Source organism: Acomys russatus, chromosome 20 (genome assembly GCF_903995435.1).
Source record: "Acomys russatus chromosome 20, mAcoRus1.1, whole genome shotgun sequence".
Classification (NCBI taxonomy): Eukaryota; Metazoa; Chordata; class Mammalia; order Rodentia; family Muridae; genus Acomys; species Acomys russatus.
The window spans coordinates 32,400,398-32,417,560 of record NC_067156.1 but is presented as its reverse complement, the minus strand read 5'-3'; the positions used below and the strand labels follow the sequence as shown (position 1 = coordinate 32,417,560).

At 41.9% G+C, this 17,163-nt stretch overlaps 1 protein-coding gene across 2 annotated transcripts in view; it reads right to left on the bottom strand.

Annotated features, from left to right (window-relative positions):
- Myot (myotilin) overlaps positions 1-11,507 on the bottom strand; it is a 31,516-nt gene extending 20,009 nt beyond the window's left edge. The window contains exons 1-2 of one of the 2 annotated variants that reach the window (XM_051163930.1): positions 11,281-11,507; positions 4,337-4,472 (exon numbers count right to left, since the gene is read on the bottom strand). The gene's annotated coding sequence lies outside the window, so the exon portion shown is untranslated. The remainder of the gene's footprint in view (positions 1-4,336; positions 4,473-11,280) is intronic. The other variant, XM_051163933.1, reaches the window with a different exon arrangement.
- Between the last annotated feature and the right edge of the window lie 5,656 nt (positions 11,508-17,163).

The following is a 17,163-nucleotide window of genomic DNA, read 5'->3' as shown; positions in this document are numbered from 1 at the left end:
AAAACAAAACAAAACAAACAGTTAGACCTGGTGTAATGAAGAGGCAAGCTCTATTTATTTATGGGTTTTCTACTGCACACAGCACATACAGTTCCAGGCTCATTCATCTCTGGCTCTTACAGTCTCTCATCAGTGATGTTCTCTGAGCCTTAGGGGCAGGAGTTATGCTGTAGATTTGTGTAAGTCTCTGGGTAGTATGTACATGTGAGTTCAGGTATTCATGGAGGTCATAGATATCAGATGTCCCTGGAGCTGGAGTTACAGATAGTTGCAAATTGCATATTATGGGTGCTTGGAACCAAACTTGATTCCTCTGAAAGTGTGCATGTTCTTTCTTAATGACTGATCCATTTCTCCAACCCCAAATATATATATATGTAAATAGCATATTCCTGTGTAAGAAAGACATGTTGCTGCCTCAATGTTATGAGGAAATATCCATTGAGCATTTACTGAACAAGATTTTTGTATTTCTGAGTTGTAAAATAAGGATAGCAGGGCCTGAGGGTAGATCTCACCAGAGCACAGTAATGTGTTTTACTAGCACATTTTACTAGATTCTATTCCCAATATTTCATATGGAATTTTGCAAGCTGAGTGTGGTGGTACAAGCCTATAATTACAGCTCTTGGGAGGTGAGCAGAAATATCAGGAGGTCAGCTATGTGTGAATTGGAGGCCAGCCTGGGCTCATGAGATTCTCTCTAAACATGGAACACAACAGAACAGAACACAACAGAACAGAACACAACAGAACAGAACAGAATAAGAGATTATGGCAATATCTGCAAATCAAGAATAAACAAAGAATTGTTTAAAAAACATAAACCCAGACTTTAGCATAAGGTAGATCTTAGATCATAATACGTGTTGCCTTCTCATAGTTAATTATTTTTCAAGAAAATTAAGCAATAAAATACCTACAAAGATGTGCATCCATTTTATTTTACTCCTTAAGATATAAATTTGTTTTGTATTTCTTTTTGTTGATATTTGAAGAGGTTATTAAACGTTATTTGGATAATTAAATTAAAAATAAACATTTCTTTTTACAGTAATTAAATTTGTAACTCAGCTCAGTGGTATGGCATGTTCTGGAAATAAGTCACAAGTGACTGAGGCAGGAAGGTCATCTGAATGAGGCAACAATCAAGATCTTTTGATAAAACACTGAAAAGCTCACTGCCAGCCCACTTTTCAACTTGTTGGTCAGTAGGATCCCATAGACCCCAAAACATTTCAGTTTACTTCTATTGCTTTTGTTCTTGGTGACCCTCCAGAACTTGATTTTGAGACCCTATTACCAGATATTTGAATCAATAGACAGGGGGAAATCAAATTGGTACTGACCTAGTAGCCATTTCTCGCTATGCTGGAAGGTGCTACGCATGCCAATGGAGGAGAAAGGTATTCACTATTACCCAGCTACAAACTCTGTTATCCATAATAAAGCTAGGCTGTTAAGCCATGCCCATTAGTGCAAGGGCTTTAACATCTGCTTCATAAAATGGAATCCATGCCTGGGTCCTTTTTAAAAATTTTTTTAATTAATTTATTCATATTACATTTCAATTGTTAGCCCTTCCCCTGTTTTCTTCCCATTCCTCCCTCCCTCCCACTTCCTCCCTTCTTCCTTTCCCTATGTCTGTGATTGAGGGAGACCTCCTCCCCCTATATATGCTCTTAGAATATCGAGTCTCTTCTTGGTAACTTGCTATCCTTCCTCTGAGTGCTGCTAGGCCTCCCCACCCAGGGGACATGGTCAGAAAAGGGGCACCAGAGTTCGTGTGAGAGTCAAATCTCACTCTCTACTCAATGGTGGAGAATATCATGTTCGTCGGCTAGGTCATGGTAGGGGTTCGAAGTTTACTGCCTATATTCTCCTGGCTGGTGCCTTAGGTTGAGGAGGACCCCAGGACCCAGATCTGCCTGTCATAAAGTTCTTCTTGTAGGTTTCCAGGACCCTGTGGATCCTACTATTTCCCCATTCTTCCTTGCTACTCTCACCTAAAGTCTCAATAGGATGTCCTCTCCTCTGACGCACTTTCTTGGTAAGTAAAGTTTTTCATGGGACGTATCCCTTGGACTAGTGTTTTGATATAAGTGAGTATATACTGGGTTCTTTTAATGAGTCCAAAATCCTCATTTTGGTTAGATCATAGGCTATAGGGAGAATATAATATTATTATTCTGAGAAGTGGGCATAATAATAAATGGACACCTAAGTTCTTTTCTTTGTCCCCATAGATTGGCAAACCTGCTACATAAGAGAAGCATCTTCTTGCTTCCTGTGCCCAAGGTTCCGCTTCTGCTGAGTCTGACAACCAGGAGACAAAATCCAGAGAAGATTCAGCTCTAGCTAGTATGTGACCGAGATGAGATGATTGAATCCAGCTGTTCCCAGTAGGTTGCTAGGGAGGTGTCCATCTCTGAGTGTTACCTAAGTTCGTGCCTTGCAATTGCTGACAGTTGCCTACAGACAGAGGAATCTGATGGAACGTTGAGAGCAGGTTAAGTACTGCTCTGAGAGGTAAAGGTCTGCTGGAGAAGTACGTACACAGGATAAACCACGAGTTGCTTTGCAACACTGACCAAACCCTTTTCCTTTTCTCAGCCATGGATTCCTCATGTGTCAAATGAGTACACTCTTTGGAGTACTTTCTGTCTTTACATTTCCTTCTTCACCCTTTTATTAAGTCTGTGGTTTAATCTATAAAACCCAACCTCTACTGTGCAGTGTGAATGGGCTACCTTGGTGAACACAGGGATCCATTGGAGCCACACAGGATACTGCAGGTGTTCTGAATTTGATAAAGAATAAGAGAGAATGTGGTATCATCATCCCTATTATAAATGCCTAAGTCCAGGCACCTGATGGCTATCAACTATTGGATCACTTCAAGCTGTTACCAACGATGCCTTAAATTTACTGATGAAACACATGAAGCATCTGTTTACAATCTCAGCTTGGGTGTCTGTTACTTTGCTTTGTCCCTCCTTTCGTCTCTATCATGTCTCCAGTTGAGATGCTAAGATACTCAAGACAACTGTATTTGAGAAATTGGTACTATCAAGTATTTAAAGACTGCATAGTCAATGTTTAAATAGCTCCTAAATTTTACTGAGTAAAAATTTTTCTTCCCGTATACAGTTGCTCTTGTTGGATATTTAAGTTTCCAAAAGTGAGTTACTTCCTGCCTTTTAGAATTAAAAGTGAATCCATTCTTTGGATAGTTAGAATACTCTGCCATAGGTTGTCTGTCCTGGACTGGCACACAGACTCCAATAGAGCTGCCATACACTTATTTAGTTTGGAGACTCATGGACCTTCTTTTAAGTAATATGTACTGGAAGGCTTTTCTCATCCACATTTTCCAGTGACATTTAGATTTTTTTATTTGGGTCTATGTCCACTCTAAGCAAATCTAAATTACAGTATCAGATCTGCTATGTATCAGTTAGGACTGTGGGGGATCAATGGCTTCAGGTCCACTGACCAGTAGGAAGTGAAATTCTTCCTAAGGTTTCTTCTAGGTGCAATATTTCCCCTTTAAAAACATTTCTTAGAATCAGGCCTGCTGGTACAAGCCTGTAATCCCAGCTTCTTGGGAGGCCGAGGATAACAAATTCAAGACCAGCCTGAGATAAAAAGGGATGTCAAGGCCATCCTGCACAGCTTAATGATACCCTGTCTCAAAATAAAGAGTGGTGGACGGTGGTCTGAGACAAAGCTCAGCAGTAAAACACTTGTCCAGTATGGTGAAGGTGCTGAGTTCAATTCCCAGAGTTGCCAATACCAAACAGGAACAAGAAATAATATTGAGACAATGCTGATGTGCTGATCATATTCTCATGCTTAGAATTATCAAAGCTGGTGGAACTTGGCAGAGCATAGAGAAAAGATGCTTGGTGTCCAAAGCAAAAGAAGTCAGTCTTGAGTGTGTCTCTATTATTCATCAATTTAAAATATTCGTTGTTTATAGTAACAGCTCTTTAAGTGCTCACTTGAATAACTGATAGAACCAAATTGAGCATCAACATGAGCTGTTTCTAAAGAGTGCTCACCCTTAAGCATCTCTTTCTAAAGGCACTGTTGGTTTTATATTGGGTTCTCATGTATTTTCTTTTAAGGGATAGAAAAGGAGGTTTTTGAAAGGAAAACAAATAGCCTTTTGCTTAATTACTATGAAAATACTATACATACTCTACAATATGAAAACAAAAATGTGGAGTGAGAGGATCTGTGGGCTCTACAAGAAACCAGCCTTGAAGTGTGGCTTCTTGACTCTAGGTAGTGGTAGGGATGTCCTTGAGAGAATAAATAGCCAGGAACTTACCTCAGTGTTGAGCTATGACAGCAGGCTTCATGTCTCGCGTAAATGGTAACCTTTGCTCAGTGTAACCTTAGCTCTTTGTAAAGAGAACAGAATTAGACTCCATCAAATGAAGAGCCAAGATCTTGGCAATCTTACCCTGGAAAGATGAAAAGATACATGGACGTAACACAAATGAACAATAGTGATGCCCTTATACACTGCCTGCATGGCTAGGACGCCTGCTTACATGAGCTTCATGGATAATGTACAGGTTTGAGCTTTGAAAAAGTACAGCATGATATCTACTTAAAAGTGAATAGGAAGAATGTGATCAAAGCACCAGTAGGGAAAAAATAAGAGAAAGCAGTAAGGGAGGTACAATATTTTTATATTTTAAAATGTCAGATGACTGCAAACACTGAATTTGTAAAATAAACTAAAGTTGGTACAATCTTTTTAAATTTTGTTCATTTGCTTTGATGGAGAAGTTTAGCATGCTATCCTAGTGTATTGTCTATGACTTATTTAAATAATTGATTTGAACTGCCGACAAAGCAATACACACTATGTTTTTTAAAAATTATTTTGTATATACTTAAAATATGTATGTGCTTCTTTTTTTTCTTTTTCTTCTCTCCTATATCCCGTGTGTGAGTGCTTGTGCATGCGCACGCGTGCGCGCGCGTGTGTGTGTGTTACTTTGGATTGAGTCCAGGACTTCAGGCATGAAGAGCTCTACCATTGAGCCATACTTTTAGCTCTAGTTGAATATTTCAATGATGGCACTAAAAAAAGTGTCTGATGTTCTAGTACAGAAGAATCCTCAAGCTGTGCCTTCCCCCTTTTCCTAGTTTAGTAAGAATATCTTCTAGCAACAGCCGATTTGAGTTTTTTTCAGATCTCTTGGTTCTTTATCTTAAGGGCCTTCACATCATTTCTGTATCTTTTCCCTCCATCTTTCTCTTTTCATAAAGTTAAAAAAAACATAGTAATTTAAAAACCAAGACCAAAATACTGTTTTTGCAGATTATTAAAAATGTTTGTTTCCACTGGCATAGTGGCCCAGGCCTTTAGTTCCTGCACCTGGGAAGCACTGTCCTGGTTCCCGTGGTGGCTGCATGTAAACAGCTGTTTGTCAAATACAGGAGAGATATATGGTGAGATTGTTGATTCCAGGTTTTGGATGTAAAATAGCTGTGGTCAAAGCCTGAGAGGACCACATAGAGGCCTTTACAAAGCAGCACCGAGCATGTAGAGGAAAGAAGTTTAAATAAGCAGAGAGTCAATTATGCATGGATCCTGCCCTGATGCTACAGAACAGGAGGCTAGCTGACCAAGCTCTCAGGAAAGCACCTAGGCATAAGGCGAAGAGAGGAGAAGCTGGCTGAGAGGGTCTGAAGCATAGTTACCTTCACTGACTTTCTCCTATTAGCACAGTTCAGTTTAGCTCACTGCCAAGTCTATTGTGTTGAACTGTGTGAGAGGTCGAGAGGCTGGGGTACAAAGTAGGGTAGAGAAATGGGACAATGACAAGCTTGTGGGTCACTCGTAAGTCTGAGGACAGTTAGCAATGCCAGGAAATTGGGGCAGCAGACCTGTGGAAAAGGATATCCAAACAGAACAACAGAGTCTGGGAAAGTTACACACAAATTCAATTGGGAGGTAAATAAGTCTCAAGTTTTAACCTCTATATGATTGTGAACATCTTGTTAAAATGAAGATTCTAAATACAACTTGGTTGGATCCTGAAGTCTTACCATTTCTCGTAGAGCTGGAGGTAAAAGTAGTGTTCTGGTCTATAGAACACACTTTAAAAAATAGCATGAACAAAGTCTTAACTTTGCTAAATCGTGAGGTGTGAAGCTGAGTGTGGAGGTATAGGTCTATTAATCTAGACATTGACAAGCCAAGTCTGGAAGATTGTAGTAAGTTCAAGGACAGCCTGAGCCACAAGGTGAGTTTGAAGAGCTGGTGTGTGTGTGTGTGTGTGTGTGTGTGTATGTGTGTGTGTGTGTGCATGTATCTGACAATATATTACCAGAATGCCCAGGGCTGCAGAGCCCACATTATGTTTAGTCACTTAACAGGAAGGACTGGTTAAGATAAGAGCCTTCAATGCCAGTGTAGGGACTAAATGACATGAGTTGAAGACTCACTGCCAATTTCTGTATTGGGTAGAGTGCAGGAAAGTACCTGTACTTAAGTGGTATTTATCTCATATCCTCTATAGGACAGATAGGTTCAAAGTTTTATATTAGGCACCAAGTAAGCATCTGCCTAGGCTACAGAGTGAGTTCGATGCTAGCCCAGGTAAATGAGTGAGTAGTGAGATTGCTTAACGAATGAGAGCTCTTGCTGCGAAACTTGACACCTGAGCTGAATCCACAGAGGTCACAAGTTGTCCTCTACATACAGACACACAGATATACACAAGACACACACACACAAGACACACACAGACACACAGAGATCAGACACCACACACACACATACATACTCCACACACACACAGACACAGAAACCGCAAATACACACAGACACACACACACAAACACCACACATACAAAAATCAGTAAATAAATGTGAAAATTGAGCATATACCTAAACATTTCCTATATACTATAGTACTAATTACTAAAATAATACTATACTATATAATTAATTCCTATGTGCTTTATGCACTGTGCTATTAATTGCTATATCATGGCTGTGCCATGCTAAGGAAAGTCTAACTCTTGGAGTCATCTGAACCAACAGTAAGGTGATCTGACCTGCCCACTTCTCTCTTGTTCTTGTGGACAATAGGCTGTCGCGTCCCTTCCGACCAGCGGAAAATAAGGACGCCACCCGAACGTTCTTCTCCAGGCAGTTTATTCAGGAACCTTTTCAGCAAGCTTCTTCTTTTCCCGCTCGCTCGCTTCTCCTCCTCCAACACCTCTGCGCCCCTTTATATCCTCTGCCTCAACCAATCAGCAGCCCTTAAGTCAGTACCTCCAATTGGTTCCCGACAAGGCGGGATGCACACGCCAGAGCAAAGCACGGCCCACAATCCAAATAAGGACTTGTTTACCAGGAGCAGAATTGCAAGTCATCCTGCCTGGCAGGTTGCCAGGCGCCATCTTAGCGAGGGCAATAGCTTTAGCTTCCCACAGTCCCCCTTCTTTATTTTAAAACGCAACAGGCGGGAGTAGAGGTCTGATCTCTAGCCTCTTTGGGGCCATGGGTACTTGATGGTGCTGTCGCGGATGTAGCACTCAGGCATCCGCCAGAACTTGTCGCCATCCCGGGACGTGTAGATGACCTCCCGCAGGTTGATGTTCATCCAGTTGTCGCAGCTCACCAGGTGCCCATTGTACGTCTCCCCATTTTTCAGCTCCACCAGCATGGGGTGATTCTGTGTTGTCTTCAGCAGCGACAAGGGAGCATCCTCTCAGCGGAGACACCTCCGCCGCCGCTCAGCCGCTTGCGCTCCCGCCGGCGGCCTGCCGCGCGCCACGGGCCCGGAGACCTTGTCCACTGTCCTGTCCCCGAGCGAGCCATTCTCTCGAACGTAGGGAGGAGGCCGAGGCAACTCAGATAGAGGCGGCCCAGGAGCTGAAGGCTCCACCCCAGATTCTAGCTTCTCCATTTTCTGGATCAGCTTTTCTACTTCCTCTTCTGAGTCCTCCCCCTCTGAATCTGATGATGTCACAGATTTTGCAGGTTTTGCTCTCAACAAGTCCTTAAGTGCGATAACACAGGGCTGAATGGTAAATTTCCCATTTTACTTTCTGTTTCACTTCGTCCTCTACCGGGAACCTTATTGCTCTTACCGAGTCTTTATAGTCCTAACCGGAACCTCATAGTCTCTGCATCCGAGAACTTTATTCATCCCTCGCTTACCAGGGAACCTTATAGTCTCTGTATCCGAGAACTTTATTCGTCCCTTGCTTACCAGGGAACCTTATCGCTCGTACCGAGTCTTTATAGTCCTAACCGGAACCTTATAGTCTCTGTATCCGAGAACTTTATTCGTCCCTCGCTTACCAGGGAACTTTCCAGTAGACTGCCCTGACCGCCAGGAGTTCCGACCAGTGGAAAATAAGGACGCGACCCGAACGTTCTTCTCCAGGCAGTTTATTCAGGAACCTTTTCAGCAAGCTTCTTCTTTTCCCGCTCGCTCGCTTCTCCTCCCCCAACACCTCCATGCCCCTTTATATCCTCTGCCTCAACCAATCAGCAGCCCTTACGTCGGTAGCTCCAATTGGTTCCCGACAAGGCGGGATGCATACGTCAGAGCAAGGCACGGCCCACAACCCAAATAAGGACTTGTTTACCAGGAGCAGAATTGCAAGTCATCCTGCCTGGCAGGTTGCCAGGCGCCCTCTTAGCGAGGGCGATAGCTTCAGCCTCCCACAGTAGGCCATCCTCACACTTGAACAGCACATTAAAACTTGTATGGGAAAGGAAGACACACATTGTTGTCTTCCAGAATGTCTTATCAGGGTTTTAAAGGAAGGAAGTACTTTTCTGATCCCTACTGACCCTGAGTAGCACTCAAAACCATCAGCAGATGTTATCAACCTTTATCCACATGTTGTTTTTAGCATTTGTTATGAATATTTATTCTGTCCAAGGCTGTTTTCAGAGGATAATATTAGACCTAATTACCACACACACACACACACACACACACACACACACACACACACTCCCTCCTCTCTCTCTCTCTCTCTCTTTCTCTCTCTCTCACTGTTCTGAGTCAGGGACATGGAAGGCTCATAAAGGAGAAAGAGGAGACATAGCTGAAGATTAAAGCTATGAATTCAATACAGCATCTGCAAACTGATTACATAGTAAGGTTGGTTACATGGCTTTCTTAAAGGTAGGTTAGATTTAAACAAGCTGAGTACACAGCAGAAAAACAGATTGAGTACATAGTTATAAATGTATCTCAAAGCGTATTACTAACTTAGCTGCAAAGCTGAGCAAAAGTTTAGTTTCTGAAGGCAATTTTATAAGAGATAGAAAAGGCCATCCCTACACTGTATTCCATACTATAACCTTGGAAATAAGTTACTAGAGACATTTCAGAAAACTACACTCTAACAACATACAAGTAATGCTAAAACCACGATGAGTATAATTTAATACTCAGTGCATACAGACAGTTTTAAGGATTTGGGAATTACACACACAAGAATGAATTTTCCAGAGAACAGGAACCAATTTATTAGTATTAGAACAAGTTTTAAAAATAAAAGTAGTTAGTGCTTAAGGGCAAAACCCCTAAAAATTCAGAGACTAGAAAGTATAAAGTGAGAGTAAATTTGATCCTTTCTTGTATGTATTTCCAGAAAATATATCTATACCTGTAGTTATTCATATAAAATTATTTTCACTACAAATGGAACCTACCTACCTACCTATCTATCTATCCATCCATCCATCCATCCATCCTTTGGCTTTTTCATTTCAAATGTCATTTGAAATCATTTGAGTACATGATCATTTGAAAATAGCAAGTGAAGACCTGAGCAAGCCTGAATTGCCCAGGGTGTTTGCACGGTTTATCACAGCTGACTGAATCAGCTCCCCAGTGAAGTGTATGTGGGTTTTTAGAAACAAACCTGAGTGGAAGCTTTGATATGCCTTTGCGTGCTTTCCTAAGTGTTGTCTATAGTAGTGGGTATAGCATGAAAATGAATACATTTTTCATTTTAATAGTTACGGCCAAATTGCTCTTTCCTCAGTTCTCAGCATCTGCATGTCAGTAAGTTCTTTATACTCTACACAATACATTGCTTTATTTATTGCTTGATTAAGATGAGTGGTTTTATTTTTCCTCGTAGAGGCTTTTCATCTCTTCTGTATTTATTGGTCACTTCTGCTTTTCTTCTTGTACCATGCTCAATATAGAACATTAACAATGTATCTTTACAGCTATGATTTTTATAGGAAGCATTGAATAGGGTATTTAATAAATAAAACTTAAAAAAAATTTTTTTTTGAGACAGGGTTTCTCTGTGTAGCCTTGGCTGTCCTGGACTCGCTTTGTAGACCAGGCCAGCCTTGAATTCACTGCGATCCACCTGCTTCTAACTCCCGAGTGCTGGGATTAAAGGCGTGCGCCACCACTGCCTGGCCATATATAAATAAATTTTTGAGATTAAATTTCATTTTTTCTTTCTTTAAAAATACTATATATTGTCATGCCATGAATCTAATACCCATGTATCTGATATTTCCTGTTTAAAAGGGTACCATTGTGAAGTTGACATTACTCTCTCCATATTTTATGAAAACTTTACTTCCCCCTACTTTGATAAGAATAACTCTGAAAATAAATTTGTACTATTGGATATAATTCTCTCTCTCTCTCTCTCTCTCTCTCTCTCTCTCTCTCTCTCTCTCTGCGTGTGTGTGTGTGTGTGTGTGTGTGTGTGTGTGTGTGTGTGTGTGTGTGTGTTTTGAGGGCTTGTGAATCTTTTTGTGATATAGTCAGTTTGTAAACCATATCTGTTTAGGAAGTCCTAGAAAAACAACAGTAGTCCTGGCATTTGGTTTGACAGTTGTGGCTCAGGGCATCAGCGGGACATAGAGCAGAATTCTTGCTAAGGAATATGATCCTCACTTGATTCTAATTTTATCTCTGTGCTACAGCCTTTAAATGTGAGGACAGCTGGTGTTGGATAAATCTGTCCTTACAAGCTGCATGAGGTTGAAATAAAATTAAATATCCGAGGTAAAACCCAAACACAAAGACATGGAAATGATCGACCAATTCATCTTTTGCTCTTTCACTTTCTGCATCTTAGTGGCAAGGCACTGTGCACCATGAGGTCCTAGAAACCAACAGGAGGCTTATCATTATCAGGATGTGGGTCTGAACCTTTTAAAGCTCACTACTTCATAAAAGGCAGAATAAGCTCTGGCTTTTCACCCCATCCTCTACCCTCCTAATAAAAATGATAGGCCATACATACCTGATTTGGTAGCAACCTTTGTCTTTGTCTTTCTCTCTTGAATACAAGGTTGCTACCAACCGTGGGGCCTGCTCTTCCACCTGGCTTGATGTAGCAAGCCCCTGTGAGCCCCTCTGAGCATTTTCAAATAGGGGATCCCCAACCCCCTTCTAGACTCTTCCTAGTTGACTCAATAACATGCTAGTTGTTAAGGAATAAATTAGGATGGTGAGGTCACAGAATAACCAGGCTGCTGGCTTTTCTTCAGATGACTGGATTACCGAAGTAGAAAAGCACTAAAAATAGGTCTGGGCACAGACTCTCCTGCCAGGAGTGGAGTGCAGAGATAACTAGTTACTGGGAAGGTTGTTGACATCATCTGCTCTCCTAATGCACTATGCAATTAGGAGCCTGGGTGAGAGACAGATTTGGTTATCACCCAATTGTCAGTAAAATACATCCTAAACTCTTGTCCTGGTGACCTATTGTTACTTTTGCCTGATTCACTTAATTAGCTTTCCCCATTCCCTAGTTAAATTCATCCAGTAGATCTTAAGAGAAAAGGCTTTAAACCTTTTTTATATGTTCACTTTACATCCGATCATAGCCCCCTCCCTCCTTTCCTCTCACCCTCTCCCTCATATCCCTCTCCCCTTGTCCTCAAAAGAGGGGATTCCCCTCACCCCACCCCAAGCCTACCCTAGCACATCAAGTTGCATTAGGACTGAGCTCCTCCATGCTCACTGTCAGGCAAGGCAGCCCCATTAGGGGGAAGTGATTGAAAGTAGGCAAAAAGAGTCCACTTCATAGACAGCACTGGCTCAACTTACTAGGGGACCCACATGAAGATAAAACTGCCCATTGGTTACATATGTGAAGGGAGAAGTCATCCTGAGCTGCCCGAAATGCTACCTCAAAAACCAGACAGACAATGGGGCTGGTAAGATGGCTCAGCAGGTCAAAGTGCTTGAGGCCAAGGCTAGTGATCTGAGAGAGATTCCTGGCACACACATGGTAGAAAGAGAAAACCGACCCCACAAGCTATCCTTTGATCTTCATATACACTCTGTGGCACATGTGTATATATTCTTCCAATCAATCAATCAATCAATCAATCAACAAACATAAAAATTAAAACAAACAAAAACAAAGACTGCATTAACAAGGCAGTGTGATGTTTTACTACAGGATGCACCCTGTGTGTCATGGGATAGCCACATTAGGGCATTTATATTTAGCATATCTAGCATCAGAAAATATTCATGGTTTCTTTGTGATAAGCAGAACCTTGCTTTTAGCTGTTTATTTTATTTTATTGGTTTTGTTATTTTGTTGTTATTGTTAGACAAAGCCTCTCTATATAGGCCTGGCTGTCCCGAAACTCACTCCGTAGTGAGTCCCCTGTCTCCATAGACAAGGTTGGCCTTGAACTTACAGAGGTTCTCTTGTCTCTGCCTCCCAAGAGCTGGGACTGAAGGTGTGTACCACCATGCCCTCCTGGTTTGTTTTGATTTGAGATGGGGTCTCCTGCAGTCTGGGCTGACAATGAACCCACTATGTGTCTGAGGGTGACACCTGGTTCTCCTACTTCCACCTTCCAAATTCTGGGATTGCAGGCATGCACCACTGTGCCGGAACCTTCTGAAATATACAGCACCCCATTATTAACTATGATCACTTCATTATAAGCCAGAACTGCAGAACTTATACCCTTTGTATGTATACTTTTGTGCCTGTTTTGACTTTCCCTATGCACCCTCTACCTCCAGCCCAGCCAGACATGAAAACAGACTTATTTTGGTATCCAGTTTTAGACCTTCAGTCTATGGTCCTTAGGCTTTATTGCAGTGGGCCCAAGATGGTGAGGTAGAACACCAGGTGTGACATCAGGGCATGGTGGAGAAAAGCTGTTCACCATGGAGGGGCTGGGGACAAGACACACCCTTCAGAGATGCTGCTTCAAACATGGTCTACCTCCAACTAATCCTCTCAACTATGAGATGATAGTGGATTTGTCCATCATGACGTTAGCATCTTCATGACCCCATTGCCTCTCAGTAGCTAACAAGGGATTAGGTCTTCAACACGTGTTCATTTGGGGAAACAGTGTATTCACACAGCATCCCACTGCTAGTTGTGTGTCTGAAATAAAAAGAGCCCAGACTTAATACATTTACAAAGTTCCTAGTTTTCTGAGCAAGCTGGATTTTTCTATGAGAAGCTGAAGCCTATTCTTCCTGTAATTTACATGATTAAATAGCAAGCTTTAAATGAGGACCAGCATTCTGGCAGCTGGAAAGTGTGATGAGAGACTGTATAAAATGAAAAGGCCTGGTACTCCTCTCTCTCTCTCTCTCTCTCTCTCTCTCTCTCTCTCTCTCTCTCTCTCTCTCTCTCTCTCTCTCAACTCCAAGTATAGTAGAACACAGTGTAGACATTTCTACAGCCATCCATCCCAGCTGACATTTTTAAACATTCATATATGCCACTTTTGTTTTGTTCATGACTTCAAACTACTGTCCCTGTGGTTTCAAAGTCAATTGTTTAATAAAAACCATCACATCATACCCACAGTAACACATTCTGGCAAGGATACAGAGAAAAGAGAACCTTGTATGCTGTTGGTAGAAAGCAAGCAAGCATGGAGACTCCTCAGACATTAATACCAGAACTACCATATAATCTTTCCTACTTCTGGGACTATATCTGCAATGAATGAAGTCGGCAGATTGAAAGGATATCTGTACACCCATATATTTCACCTCTCTTCACATTAGCTAAGGTATGAAACCAGCATGGATGCATATGGAAATATGAATGGATAACACGCACACACACATGCACACGCACATACACATGCACATGCACACACACACACACACACACACACACACACACACACACACACACACACACACACTTTATTCAGCCATAAAGCAGATTGAAACAATGCCATTTGAAGAAAGATAGAACTAGGGGACTTCATGTTAAACAAAATAAAGCAAACACATGTAATACAAGTGTTACATGTTTTCACACATATGTATAAACTTACAATATGTGTAGGAAGAGTAACTAGAGAGATGGCTTAGAGGTTAAGGGGCTTTCTGCTATTGCAGAAGACCAAGGTTCAGTTCCTGGCACCTATGTGGTAGCTCACAGCTGCCTATAACTCAGTTTGAAGGGATCTGATGCTGTTATCTGACTTCTTTGGGCAACAGGTATATGTGTGGTACACATACATACACGAGGGAAGATACTCATATACATAAAATAAAATAAATAAATCTTTAAAAATCTTCAAGTAATGTCAGGCCTACTGGTGAACACCTTTAATCCAGCACTCAGGAAACAGAGGCAGGAAGATCTCTATGAGCTGGAAGCCATCCTGGTCAACATAGTGGGTTCCAGGACAGCCAGAACTACACAGAGAGGCCCTGTCTCAAAAAACAAAGCACCACAAAAATCTTCAAATAGAATAACTATTAGGGAAGAGAGAGGAGAAGGACAGGAAGTCATGGGGTGAAGGCAAGAAAAGGAGTAGGAAGCATGGATGGGATCGTGTGTGGATGGGAATATCCCAGTGAAACCTTTTAATAGTGACAATTGTTAGGCACTAATTATAATTTTTAGAAGAATCAAAAAATGAGACACCGCTGCTTGGCCATGACAGAAGCTGGGGTAGTCAGTGTTATGGGATTTTTCATGGAAAGGCAAAGGAGACACACCTTCCTGGATGATTTGACAACAGCACAGCTCCCTCATCAAAGGATGGTGCGTCCTACCCCAAGGACGGTAGTTTATGCAATGGATCATGAGTGCTGACAGCACGCCCAGATCTGCTACCTGCAGGAATGTGTGACTCAGCATCTGGAAGCAGCTTCTCCTCAGGCTGTCAGAGCTCAAGGAGAGCGTCAGGTCAGCCAGCCCAGTGCTTCCTTCACACTTTTGCTCTTTTTCAAACACTAGTCTGGGTCTCCAACTGACACTTTCTCTGGTTATAGTTGCCTGAGTGGTGAAGTTACGGGCTCAAACCACTATATCCTACTTTCCTAAAACTTTAAAAATAAACAAATAAGACCCTAAAGTCAGAGAATAGATGCTTTCTTTTCCACTTGTGAGCTATTGTGAAATTTGGGAAAACAGCAAGACAGTCTTGAGTACTCTTGTGATGCTGGGCATTGACAAGCAAAACCTCTTGGGCCATCGTATCGTACACCTCCTATCTCCCCCTTCCCCTGTCTTTGAACCATGTAATCATTAAGTGGTGGTGCGACTGTTCTCTTGAGTGTCTGCTGTCTTGAATATAACAGAGATCTATGTATACACACACAAGAAACTCATTTTGGGTCTATTAAATCCATTTCAGTATTGCTAGTTGCATCTTAATCATTTGTTACTATCATAGTCCTCTGTCGAGATCCTGCAGTGGTCAGTGCTGAGGAAATACAGTAGAATTGTCGATTCAGTAGAGCCAGGGGACGTTAAGCCATACTGCTCAGGGGCCATTTACTGGGTTTCTCAAGGCTTTTATTCCAGGATAGCTCAGGGTTCAAAGCAGGGACAGAGAAGGGGTGCCAAACTGCTTTACATAGAAGGCGGTCTGCTTTACACCCCCACCAATAGTGAATGAAGGCTGAAATGTTTCTATATCTTTGCCAACTCTTATTTCCTGCTTTTCAGTTATAGCCGCGCAGTGTAAAGAAGCACCTGTTTGTGGATTTGATTTTCATTTCGTCAATGACTAACGAAGTTGCTTCTCATGTTCTTCACAAGCACATAGAAGTTTGAGTAATGAATCATATTTTGAATATTGTAGGGAAGCTGGTTTTTGAAAAGAAATCTTTGCTGGTGCCTACTGCATTACAAATACATAATTTGCTTATTTTTAACAGTATATTTTACTTTTAATTGTGTGTATCTGTGTATCTGTGTGGACACACATGTGAGTGAATGCAGGTGCCTGCAGAAGCCAGAAGAGGGCAACAGATCTCCTAGAGCTCCAATTACTGGCAATTCTGAGCCTCTTGACGTGGGTGCTGGGAACCAGACTCAAATCCTTGGCAAGAGCAATGTCTTAGTTACTTTTCAGTTACTGTGATAAGACACCATGACCAAGGAAAGCATTTAATTGGGGCTTACAGTTTCAAAAGTTGAGCCTATGAGGTGGGGAGGATGGTGGCAGGCAGGCAGACATGGTACTGAAACCATAATGGAGAACATAAATCTTTTAAAAATATTTTATTAATTTATTCATATTACATCTCAATTGTTAGCCCATCCCTTGTATCCTCCCATTCCTCCCCCCTCCTGCTTTACCTCTACTTCCCTCCCCTATGTCTGTGACTGAGGGGGACTTCCTCCCCCTGTATATGCTCATAGGGTATCAAGTCTCTTCTTGGTAGCCTGCTATCCTTCCTCTAAGTGCCACCAGGCGTTCCCAGCCAGAGGACATGGTAAAAAATGGGGCACCAGAGTTTGTGTGAAAGTTAGTCCCCACTCTCCACTCAACGGTGGAGAATGTCCTGTCCTTTGGCTAGATCTGGGTAGGGGTTTGAAGTTTACTTCCTGTATTGTCCTTGGCCGGTGTCATAGTTTGAGCAGGGCCCCTGGGCCCAGATCTGCCCATCATTATGTTCTTCTTGTAGGTTTCTAGGAGAACTTAAATCTTATTTGCAAGTTAGAGGAAGAGAGAGAGAAAGATTGCCTGGGTTGAGCATTTGAAATCTCAAAGCCCCAGCAGGAACACAGCTCCTTCAGCAAGGCCACAATTCCTAATCTTTCCCCAAACAGTTCTACAAACCAGGGACCAAGTATTCAAATAGTTATAAGCCTATGGGGACTTTTCTCATTCAAATCATAGCAAACAGTTTGAGCTCTTAACTGCTGAACCAGCTCTCTAAC